Genomic DNA, 12,394 nt, shown 5'->3' with positions numbered 1-12,394 from the left:
TTATGATTGGGTATGGGGGACCTTGAATGTCAGGTTCTAGAGGGTACACACACTACTTACTGTGCAGTGCACAGCCAGAGGTCAGTGGTAGCCTAGTGGTGAGGGTGGGAAACAAAGGTATAGTGAAGAAGCCTTTTGGGTCTGCATTTTTATGGACAGCAGTCCAGAAGGAAGTTGAGTCGGACTTGGAATATGGTGACATAGAGATTATGGGAAGAAAGCAGCCTAGAGACAGTTACCCTAAAGGCAAGTGTCTACATGGATATCCTTAAGAGGCTAAGGGGCACAATTGGAGCTCTTTCAAGTAAGTTTATTTAGAAGTCTAAAAAAGCTCCTTCTTGCATCTAAACTTTTCTAATCCATACTATCAACTAAAGAAAGAAAAAAAAGTTTCTTCTGGATTTATGTTAGTTATTTCAGAGAGAGCTAAATTTAGGCTCATCACATACACATACACAAACACCCCTCCTGTATAAGTTTCATGTGAGACAAGTAAGATACAGCTGTTTATAGTCAAAGTTTTGTCTGTATTTGAAAAGACAAAATTCCTGGTGTTAACATTGTAAGTGGGCAAGGAATCACGAGGAAGGCTACAAACCAAAATGGAGCCAGGGAAAAGCTGTCTGCAATCTACACTCTGAAGCCATACTTTACCCAGGCAGACTGTACAGCCACACTTTTCACAACAGTAGCATGGCAAAGCAGCAGTTTTGACAATCTGCAAAATGTATATTTCTTTTCCTAACTATTGTTTTCCACAGGAAGTATATGGCCATTAGATCACGCTACATGCAGCTGGGGAGGGTGGCTCACACTTGTAATCTCAGCACTTTGGGAGGCTGAGGCAGGAGAATCACTTGAGGCCAGGAATTTAAGACCAGCCTGCACAATATAGTGAAACCCTGTCTCTACAAAAAACAAAACAAAACAAAACCCACCATTTAATTAGCTAGGCATGGTGGTGTGCACCTGTAGTCCTAGCTACTCAGGAAGCTGAGGTAGAACAATTGCTTGAGCCCAGAAGTTCGAGGTTACAGTGAGCTATGATAGCACCACTGTACTCCAGCCTCGGTAACAGAGTGAAATCCTGTCTTTAAGAAAAACCAAAAAACACAAATAAGAACATGTTACATGTAATTTTTTTTTTTACACAAAATGATAATCGATGTTTGGTTTGTTAATTGAATAGGAGGCAGCAAGTCCCCTTCAGGTATTTGTGGGAGTTAAGATGCAGAGAGCCTGAGGGTTTTCTATCACTCTGTCTAGCTGTATACCTGCAAGTCACATGTATACAAATAGGTCACAGAGTAAGGAAGTATGGCATTAGGTGCCAAAGTGAATAGAAAAGACAGGACTTAATGAGGAAATATGTAGTAGGGGATGGCATCCAAAAGAGTAGAGTTGGGGGTAGTGGAAAATCTCTCGCTGAGATAGAATTTACAGGAATTTGGAAGAATTGGCCCAGGCAGGATTGGCAGGGCAAAGAGGGAAGGATTTCCCAGCTGTGAGGAAAGGTGCAGGTAAACATGAGTGTTGGATTGTTGATGGTACACAGGAGGGAAGGCAGTGCAGAAACAGTCCAGAGATGACATCTCTTAAGATTGTGTGCTCAAGACTTCTTGTTCCACCCAGTTCTGCTGAAATCCCAGATAAAGAACTGTCACAGTTGATGGACTGTACCATGTGAAAACATTACAAAATGATGAACAGACAATAAAAGAACATTTAGGTTCCTTATTGCAAATGCTGAATTTCATCCACTGCCTGGTGAGTGAATCAGTAGTCGTCTGTGCGTACCTCATAGGAGAGGGGAAAATTCTCCAGGGGAAAACATATCCTCTCTGCCCTTGGTGCCTGCTCAGACTGAGCCAGACCATACTATGTGGCAGTTATGCAAGAAAGGGTCTCCACTGCATTTTCTAATGGTATAGTGCTCTAGGGCAAGACTTGCTGAGTATTTCTGTAATTCCGACCTCAATGTGTTTCTCAAAACTGGGGAGATTAAGCCAGGTGTGGTGGCTCCCGTCTGTAATCCCAGCACTTTCTGAGGCCAAGGCAGGTGGATCTCCTGAGCTCAATAAGTGTTCACTGATTCTGAGCTACTTTTTGCAGCTTCTTACATGAAATATAGGAATGTATTCAATTTTTGGTGAATCTGATTCTTCAGTGTTGAGAGGGCAAGTCAAACCACCAAACTTGGGCATCTGGTCCAACCTTTGGATGTTATACAAGACTCTCATACATCTATGTTCCTAAACCTTTTCACCACTGAGGACTTCTGAAATTTTCCCCAGGGACAACATATTTTGAAGGCTTGCCTACCAAACACGCCACACTTACAGATTACTTAATTTCTCCATTTTAATTCATCAAAGATGAATGTTTCTCACAAAAAAGGTTCTATTAAACATGAGATAATAATATATTCAGTATGTCATATATTGCTCAGCATTTTATCCTTAATATGTCATCTATTTCACACAACAATACCAGTGGTTATTAACTTCATTTTACAAATGAGGAAACTGAGGCACAAAGAGGTTAAACTGACTCAAGGTTGCAGAGTTAGTAAAAAGAAAAAGCAGGATTCAAACTTGGGTCTCTGCTACTCTATCCATTCTAGCATTCAAACTCTAGCTAACTAGTTTTACCATGAATGGTAGTACAATTCTAGCAATCATACTCCCAGGTATTTATCCTAGAGAAATGCAAACTTATATGCACACAAACACATGTATATGAATTTTTATAGTGGCTCTACTCAATCACCAAAAACTGGAGACAACTCAAATGCCCTTCAATGGTGAATGATTAAACAAGCTGTGGTATATTTGGACAATGGAATACTACTCAGCAATAAAAAGGAACAAACCATTGATATATACAACTTGGATGAATCTCAAAAGCATTACCCTGAGAGAGGAAAATGAGACTCAAAAGATTACAGTTTGACTCCATTTATGTGATATTCTCAAAATAGCAAAACTGTAGTGATAGAACACAGATCAGTGGCTGCCAGAGTTTAGGATAGAAAGAGAATATGACTAAAGAGTCAGCACAAAGGAATTTTTTGGGGTAATAGAACTGTTCTGCACCTTGATTGTAGCGGATTGTGGTGGTGGTTGCACTGATCTATTTATGTGTTAAAAATCCACAGAACTGGGTCAGGTGTGGTGGCTCATGCTTGTAATCCCAGCACTTTGGGAGGCCAAGGTGGGAGGATCACTTGAGCCCAGGAGTTCAAGACCAGCCTGGGCAACATAGTGAGACCTCATCTCTACAAAACAACTAAAAAATTAGCTAGGTGTGGTAATGCGTGCCTGTAGGCCTAGCTACTCAGGAGGCTAAGGTAGGAGGATTGCTTGAGCCCAGGAGTTCAAAGCTACAGTGAGTGACAACTGTGACACTCAAGCTTGGGCCACAAAGTGACACCCTGTCTTAAAAAAAAAAAAATCCACAGAACCATAAATAACCCCAAAAAAGTCCATCCTACTGTATAATTTTTTTAAGTCAATAGGCCAGGTGTAGTGCCTCAGGCCTATAATCCTAGCACTTTGGGAAGCTGAGGCAGGAGGATTGCTTGAGCCCAGGAGTTCAAGACCAGCCTGGGCAACACAGTAAGGTCCCATCTCTTAAAATAAAATAAAATGAAATTAGCTGGGCATGGTGGTGTACACCTGTAGTCCTAGCTACTCAGGAAGCTGAGGTGGGAAGATTACTTGAGCCCAGGAGTTTGAGGCTGCAGTCAGCTATGACAGCGCCAGTGCACTCCAGCCTGGGTGATGGAGTGAGACCCTGACTCTCAAAAAAGAAAAAAAAAAAGTCAATAGGTCATCATTTTTTTTTTTTTTAGACAGAGTCTTGCTCTGTCGCCCAGGCTGGAGTGCAGTGCCGTGATCTCGGCTCACTGCAAGCTCCGCCTCCCGGGTTCACGCCATTCTCCTGCCTCAACCTCCCGAGTAGCTGGGACTACAGCTGCCTGCCACCACGCCCAGCTAATTTCTTTTCGTATTTTTAGTAGAGACGGGGTTTCACTGTGTTAGCCAGGATGGTCTCGATCTCCTGACCTTGTGATCCCCCTGCCTCAGCCTCCCAAAGTGCTGGGATTACAGGCGTGAGCCACCGCGCCCGGCCAATAGGTCATCTTTTTGGTCACTACTAATTTCTGTGTTTCCCATTTACTACAACATTTCCACTGACCACTAACGTAGGATTTAACAATTAAAATAGCTATACTATAAAGTGAAACAAAGAACCATCATCAGGCCACACATCCTCACTGAATGATAATAGTCATCTCTTTAAATAAGCATTCCTTAAAAGTTAAATAAATTTGAAAGCTTGTTCCCTTAAAAATAAAAGTATTTACTAAGTTATTAGATGGCATGATATTTCACATAGCAATTTCTACAGTCAAACAGAAATAGTAATCAAAATTAACCCTGGGAAGGAGAATGTGATAGGATGAGGATGTCAAGAACAACCATGGCTCTTTCTACAATTTTTCAATTTTTTGCTAGGATGCATTCATGTATCATTAGTATAAAAATAGAATTCTTAAAAGAAGTAAACCTTTCTAGATTGAAATGGAGATACTGTGCAAGTTGCAATATCCTTCCCTCCATGGAGTTTCCACTGCCCTTGGGGACCCCTTGGTTATTCCACTTACCAAGTCAGGTTTGTATTCTACTCAATACTTAGTGCCTCACTCATAGTACAGTGGGCACTCAACAAATGTCTGCTGAAGCGAACGGCACCTGGCAATGTGGAGAACAAAAATGACAAAAACATGGTCACTAACAAAATCTACAATCTAAATAGATAAAATCATGCTCTAATTTTCAGTGACGCAAATCACTGAGTGCTAATGACATATTCAAAAACTACAAAGGCATACATTGAATTTTGGAAGAGAGCAAGACAAACGTATAATGTTTAAGTGGTACAGAGGATTTTTAAGCCTAAAACAGGGAGAAACCAAACTAGAATCAATTATTCCTGGCTCCCTAGTCATAAAACCATAAAATTCAAGAGAGTAAGAAAAAGAAAAATAAAGGAAAACTAACCTGTACTGAGTTTCTATGTACCATGCACTGCATTAGACATTTATACAGATTAAAACTTTCGGGTTTCAGCTTGGATATAAAGCACTGGGATGCTATCATCACCACTCTCACTACAAGAAAAATGCTAGACAAACTGAAAAGCAACTACTTTTCTTCAATATATGACAGAACTGAGGTCCTAGGACAAACCACTATCCCACAATCCCAATATATGGAAATACACATACCCGCAGGGAGACACAGGATCCGAGCATATAAACCTGTAGGAGGACCAAACTAGAAGTTCTGACAAATTACTGGAGACCAGAGTATGAGCTGGCATGAGAGTGTGAAGCTTGTAAGAGGTTGCTACACTCTTACAAGCTTTTCCTACAAGCTTTTGCTACAAGCTTTTCCACCAGGCTCTCACAGGGAAGATCAGGGAAAAATCTCAGAGAAAGTGCCCACCATGGTGCTGGCTGGCTGGCTGAGGAAAACAGCACCCACTGTGAAACCTACCCAGATCCCTTTATCCCCACTACAGAACAAAAAGGCTTAGTCTTCAGGGGGAAGGACTTGAAACCCACGGTTGGAGAACACTGGTGGATACCCACTGCAGCTAGGGTAAAGGAACATGGGAAAAAGAAAAAGAAGCTCCAGTCCAGGAGGAGGAAAAGGAAATCTTGCCAAGGACACACTCAAGACCCAGGCTCTAGTACCCGTCTAAGTAAGGTTTAATCAGATCATCAGAGAATTCCCTCCTCCCCTACTAACCACAACCTGGCAAACCAGCTCCGTGGTTAAGAACAATAGAATACAACTGGGAGAGCTGTTAAAGATAGCTCTTGGGAAGCAGCACAAAGTAAAAACCCAAAGCGAAGCAAGAGTCAAAATGAATGTATCACTAGAGAAATCAGAAATCTCTGGTGCCTGGTGGAGCACAGTGGCTCATGCCTGTAATCTCAGCACTTTGGGAAGCCAAGGCAGAAGGATCGCTTGAACCTAGAAATTCAAAACCAGACTGGGCAACACAGGGAAACCTCATCCCTACAAAAAAAAAATTTAAAAATTAGCTGGGCATGGTGGCATGCACTTGTGGTCCCAGATACTCAGGAGGCTGAGGTTGGAGGACTGCTTGAGCCCAGAAGGTTGAGAGGCGGAGGCTGCAGTGAGCCATGATCGTGTCACTGTACTCCAGTTTGGGTGACAGAGCAAGACCCTGTCTCAAAAAAAAAAAAAAAAAAAGAGAGAGAGAAAGAGAAAAGAAAAGAAATCTCTGGTACCCACAGCAAAACAAAACAAACCCAATATCAAACAGGTCAACTCTTGCTAGGCGCAGTGGCTCACACTTGTAATCCCAGCACTTCGAGAGGTCAAGGCGGGCAGATCACCTGAACTCAGGAGTTCCAGACCTAGTCTGGACAACATGGTGAAACCCCATCTCTACAAAAGATCTTAAAAATTAGCTGGACATGGTGAAGCACACCTATAGTCCCAGCTACTTGGGAGCCTGTGATGGGAGGATCGCTTGAGCCCAGGAGGTCGAGGCTGCAGTGAGGCATGATCATGCCACTGCACTCCAGCCTGGGTGACGGAGCGAGACCCTATCTCAAAAGCAAAAACACAAAAACAAAAAAACACAGGCCAACTCCTGACCAAATTAACACAAATTCCCATAAATATGTTCTTCTCCAAACATATCAAATATTTACCTAAGCATCTCCTGCCCATGTTCAGCTTTCAGCATATTTAGGAGGCATAACAAAAGGCAAGAAAACACTCCAAGTGACAAAGGAATTACTAAATCCAGACTCAGTAAATGCAGATGTTGAGACTATCAGAAAAAAAATTTAAAAGAACTATGATTAATATCTTAAAGACTCTAATGTAAAAAATAGACAATATGCAAGACCAGACAGATAATTTCAGCAAAGAGATAGAAACTGTAAGAATGAATCAAAGGGAAATGCTAGAAATTTAAAAAAAAAAAAACAGTAAGAAAAACAATGGGCTCAACAGTAGACCTAACATAGCCAAGGAAAGACTCAGTGAGCTTGAAGATCAAGCTTATTGATCAGTCAATAAAAATTAAAAAGAGACGAATGAAAATACTGAAGAGCACTCAAGAACTGTGGGGCAATAACAAACAGTATAACACACTTGTAATTAGAATCCCAGAAAGAGAAAAAAAAAAGAACAAGATAGAATTATTTGAAGAAATAATGGCTGAGAAACTTTCCAAAATTAGTGACAGGCAACAAACCACAGATATAATAAAAGTTCAGAGAACACAAAGCGGGACAAAAATGAAAAAATTTTAAAAGCCACACTTAGGCATATCATATTCAAGCTGCTGAAAACCAAAGACAAAAACAAAATCTTCAAAGCAGTCAGAGGAAAAAAGACATATTAACTATGGAGGAACAAGGATAAGAATTACAGCAGCCTCAAACTAACGTGGGAACAGACAGCCAAACACTACATGTTCTCACTCATGGGTGGGAGAGTTGAACAATGGGAACATATCGACGCAGGGAGGGGAGCATCACACACTGGAGTCTGTCGGGGGGTGGGGGACTGGGGGAGGGATAGCATTGGGAGAGGTGCCCGAAGTGGGTGACAGGTTGATGGGTGCAGCGGGCCACCATGGCACAGGTATACCTATGTGGCAGACCTGCACATTCTGTACATGTATCCCAGAACTTAAGGTATTAAAAAAAAAAAAGAATTACAGCAGCCTTCTCATCAGAAACCACCTAAGCCAGGCAATGGTGGAGTACTATGTTGAAAGAGGAAAAAAAACTGTCAACCCACAAAAGTGTCCTTTCAAAAGTGAAGGAAAATGAAAACTTTCAGACAACCAAAAACAGAGAATTTACTGCCAGCAGATCTGCCCTCAAAAGATAGGTTAAAGGGAATTCTTTAAGCAGAAAGACTGTGATCAAGGTAGGAAACCTGGATTACCATAAAGAAATGAAGAGCATTGGAAAAGGAATAAATGAAGGTAGAATATAATCTTTTCTTTTTAAACATTTGAAAAGCCAATTTCCCAAACACCAGCTAAGGGCCAATCGTGCACGTTGGCCTTCTAAAGATAGCAGCCTCAGGTCTGCTATGTTAACTCTTTTCTGCACAACACAGTATATTAAAAAAAAAAAATCCTACAACATCATACTTGATGGTGAGAGCTGGAATGCTTTCCAAGATTGGAACAAGTTAAGGATGTCCTCTCTCACCACTACAACTCTGAAAAAGAAAAAGAAAGCCAGGCCAGGTGCAGTGGCTCACGCCTGTAATTCCAATACTTTGGGAGGCCAAAGCAGGAGGATCACTTGAGGCAGGAGTTCAAGACCAGCCCAGGGAACATAGCAAGACCTTATCTCTGCACAAAAAATATTTTAAAATAGCTGGGCATAGTGGCATGCGCCCATAGCCCCATCTACTCAAGAAGCTGAGGGAGGAGGATCACTTGAGCCCAGGAGTTCAAGGCTGCAGTGAGCTATGATGGGGCCACTGCACTCTAGCCTAGGTGACAGAGCAAGACCCTGTCTCTTAAAAAGCAAAAAAGGCCAGATGTGGTGGCTTATGCCTGTAATCTCAGCACTTTGGGAGGCCAAGGGGGGAGGACTGCTTAAGACCAAGAGTTTGAGACTAGCCTGGCCAATACAGTGAGACCCTGTTTCTATAAAAAAATTTTTTTAAAAATTAACTTAAGCATATCCTGAGAGAAAGATTTTAAAAAGCCAGAGTACTCGTTATTACCTGATTTCTAGGCTTATTATAAAGCTATAATAATCAAGACTGTGTGTTAATGGAGAAATGATAGATATATAGATCAAAGCAACAGAGAGCCCAGAAAGAGATTGACAGAAGCATAGTCAACTGATTTTTGACACATATGCAAAGGCAATTCAATGGAGAAAGGGTAGTCTTTTCAACAAGTGGTGCTGGGACAACTAGACATCCATACGTGGAATAACATTCATGGCAGGAGAATATAAAATGGTAGAACCCACTTTGGAACATAGTTTGGTAATTTCTGTCAAAGAAAAATCCACTAATCCCATTCCTACGTATTTACCCCAATAAACTGCAAACTTATGTCCACACAGAGATCTGTACACTAATGTTTACCACAGCTCTATTCATAACCACCAAAAAACTGGTAACAACCAAGTCGTCCTTCAACAGGTGAATGAACTGTGGTACATCCATACAATGGAATAGTATTCAGTAATGAAAAGGAACAGGCTATTCATTCACATAATATGGATGAATCCTCTAAAAGCAAGACCAAAAAAAGGCTGCATATTGCATGATTCCACTTATGTGATATTCTGGAAAAGGCAGAATTATAGTTAAAAATTCAGAAGTACACTATTGTGAGGCATTTCTAGGGGGAAAAGCTGGCTAGATTTTTTTTGAACAGGAATAGCTCTGATCAGGTCAACTTGGATAGGAGTCTATGGAAGTTTGCATCACTATATATCATCTCTTTAAAAAATGTATTTAACTTTCAAAATAAGAAAATATATTCACATTGCTTAAAATTCAAAATACATACGTAAAAGTTTATGTAGTGAAAAGTCTCCCTCTCACCCTCTACCTGCTTGGTCATGCATGTTCCAAAACTATCAGTGTCTTCAATATTCTTGATTGACCCTTAGGATATTAACAATCTTTTGCTACTACAAGCAATACTCCAATTAATATGCAAATATTTGTTGAATAAATTCCTGGAAGTGTTTGCGGGGTCTAATGATGTGTGTGTTTATAAATTTTGATTGCTCTTTCAAGTCACTGACTTTTAAAATATCAGAGATTTTTAATTTTTATCCTAGGAGGAAAGAAGAAAAGCTAAGATTCTATCACCAGGCAATTTTCTGGAGGAATGTACATCTCTAAGACATACAAAATGAGCCTTGTATAGTTTCCCACACATACTTCCTAAGGTCCAGTTGCATTTTCATGTAATATATTTCAGGCCGCAAGCTGTTGTAAAGCCTATTTCAGTTATGTGGAAAGTGTTACTTCTGAGATCTTCACAAGCAAAGGTCAAAGGCTGATGCCCCAAATTGGTAATTCCTGGCCACTCACTTCACAGTACAATGCTGGATTTTTCACTGCAACCACAGGAAGATTTTTAAATCTTGACCAATTAAAACACATCTACAGAGAATCCCTTGTCCTTATTACCAATGCTCAAATAAGGATTTCCTCTCTTAGGTACAAATTATAAATCACATAAAGGTTCCAGGGAAAGACTGCAAATGTTTCTTTCATCTCTTAAGTGGTGGTGGTTCCCAAATAACAGTCTTTTTGCTTGACCACAAAACCTAGTAGAGTCTAATACACTAGGGTTTTCGTGATAATGCTTGAATGGAAGGTTGAGGAAATCTAGGGACTCCTTTGATGATAGCCACACAAGATCAGAAAGCAGTTAAGCCACTCACAAGAATATCTATGTCCAAAACCACACTGTCTCCCTTTGGCTTCTTCCTAGAAAAACCATCACTCCATTCCACACTTGGTGGAAGAGGTGTTACCAATGGCACAATCACATTATTTAGTCTCTAGAATACACTACATTCAGAAATGGGTGTTTAACAAGATTTATCAAAGCTTAAGAGCTTACATTCATTGCTAATTATTATGAATTATTGCAGTAATGGCCCCCAATTTTTTCACATCTCCCTATATCCACACCTTTGAATGGTCACCACCCACAATGACTCTGGGCTTGGCCACAGAAGCACTTCCATGCTTTAGCTTATGGGACAATAGCAAATGTGACACAGCAAACATTTGAAAAGTGCTTGTGCACTGGTGCTTGCTCTCACTTGCTACTCTGTGACTTCAAGACCACCACGTTAATAAGTCCAGACTAGCCAGCTGGAGGGCGGACCACATAGAATGGAGATGAACCATCCCAGCTTAGGGCCTCCTAGACCAACCAGCCTGCCAACGACCAGATGTGTGAGTAAGGCTATCCCAGATCATCTAGCCACCAGCTAACCACCCTCCCCCAAAAAGCTAATTGACACAGGCTACTTAAAAGTAAATATGTTTGTGGCCTAGTACTTATGGGAAGGGGAACAGAACACTGGTTTTCCTCCTGTGAAGTTTACTCTGTAGATAAGAAATAGTTTCAAACAGAAAAACTTCCAGTACCTGGATGAGAATAAATAAATATATAAGTATTGAAAAAATACTTAAGTCTTCCCAGATTCTAACAAATGTGCTGTCTGCCATCACAGATGGCACACACATGCAAAAAACAAAAAACATAAAAAAATTTCCATTTAGTCACTGAAGTATCTTTATCATGATATATTTAAACCAAAGTCTTATACTCGACAGTTCCATTTCTAACACTGAACAACAACTCAGGTTTCCAGGAATTATGTTTTCTCTCAATTCTACTTTTTCCCCATGTGACAGGGATCAGTGAGAGCTGAAAGAGCTCCCTTAATGCAGCCTAAAAAGCATCAGCTATATGAGCCTAATTAAACCTCCTTCTAGAAGCATTCTGAAGGACCAGCTTCTTCCAGCATCATAGAAACTCTTTTTAGCCATGTTAATGGCAGTCAATAAAAACTGTTTAAGACCTATGCATTTGGTCCAGAGACATTGCCTCTATTGGATTGCAAGGTGGGACACTGAAGGGGAAATGACTTTCTTAAGCCATTTTTGTTTAGGCCTCACTATATGCTTCTCTGGATGAGAGAGGATGAGAGAGAGAGAGAGACCTCGCATTAGACAGAGAGAGAGAGAGAAAGAAACACCTCTCATTGTACTTGGAATAAAACACAAGCTCTTTAATGAGGTCCCGTAAGGCCCTGTCAATCTTTCCCTGTTCACCTCATCTCTCTTACCCCAAGTCCTAGCCAAACCTCTGTGGATCCTTTCCACATCTCTCTCCCACCTCAGTGCCCTCACAACACCTGCTGCTACCCCCTGCCTGGCAATCCCTTCTCTCTAACCTTTACCTTGCTTATTTCTGCTCATTCTCAAGGCTCAGGGCACCATGCTGGTCTCCCTCACAGGGACATTCTACCTTATACTTGCTGCGTGACCTTGGGCAAGTTACCTTTGCTTCACCTTTCTGAGTCTCACACCTCAGAGAGAGAGAGATCCTCTGTTAGTTAAGCACTTAGCACAGTACTCGGCACACAGGAAATGTTTAAGAAATCATTGCTGCTGTTATTGTTATTATCCTATATGGTAATGTCCATCATAGCTCTTAGTGCAATTAGATATTTATTTGTTGAAAAAAACAGAAACACACCACCCCCCTCCCCGGCTTGGACCCCACCTTAATACCTATTACTTTTCAGGCAATTTCCCCA

General features: G+C 41.0%; 1 protein-coding gene across 3 annotated transcripts in view; it reads right to left on the bottom strand.

The window, feature by feature from the left end:
* Positions 1-12,394, bottom strand: part of JADE3 (jade family PHD finger 3) — a 152,554-nt gene that overhangs the window by 135,245 nt on the left and 4,915 nt on the right. The window contains exon 2 of one of the 3 annotated variants that reach the window (XM_054544151.2): positions 4,670-4,757. The exons of the other annotated variants lie outside the window; for them this stretch is intronic. The gene's annotated coding sequence lies outside the window, so the exon portion shown is untranslated. The remainder of the gene's footprint in view (positions 1-4,669; positions 4,758-12,394) is intronic. 3 annotated transcript variants of the gene reach the window in all.

The sequence above is a fragment of the Pongo abelii genome, chromosome X (genome assembly GCF_028885655.2).
Source record: "Pongo abelii isolate AG06213 chromosome X, NHGRI_mPonAbe1-v2.0_pri, whole genome shotgun sequence".
Taxonomy (NCBI): Eukaryota; Metazoa; Chordata; class Mammalia; order Primates; family Hominidae; genus Pongo; species Pongo abelii.
Note: the sequence above shows the minus strand (reverse complement) of the source record. Positions and strands in the feature narration are given on the sequence as shown.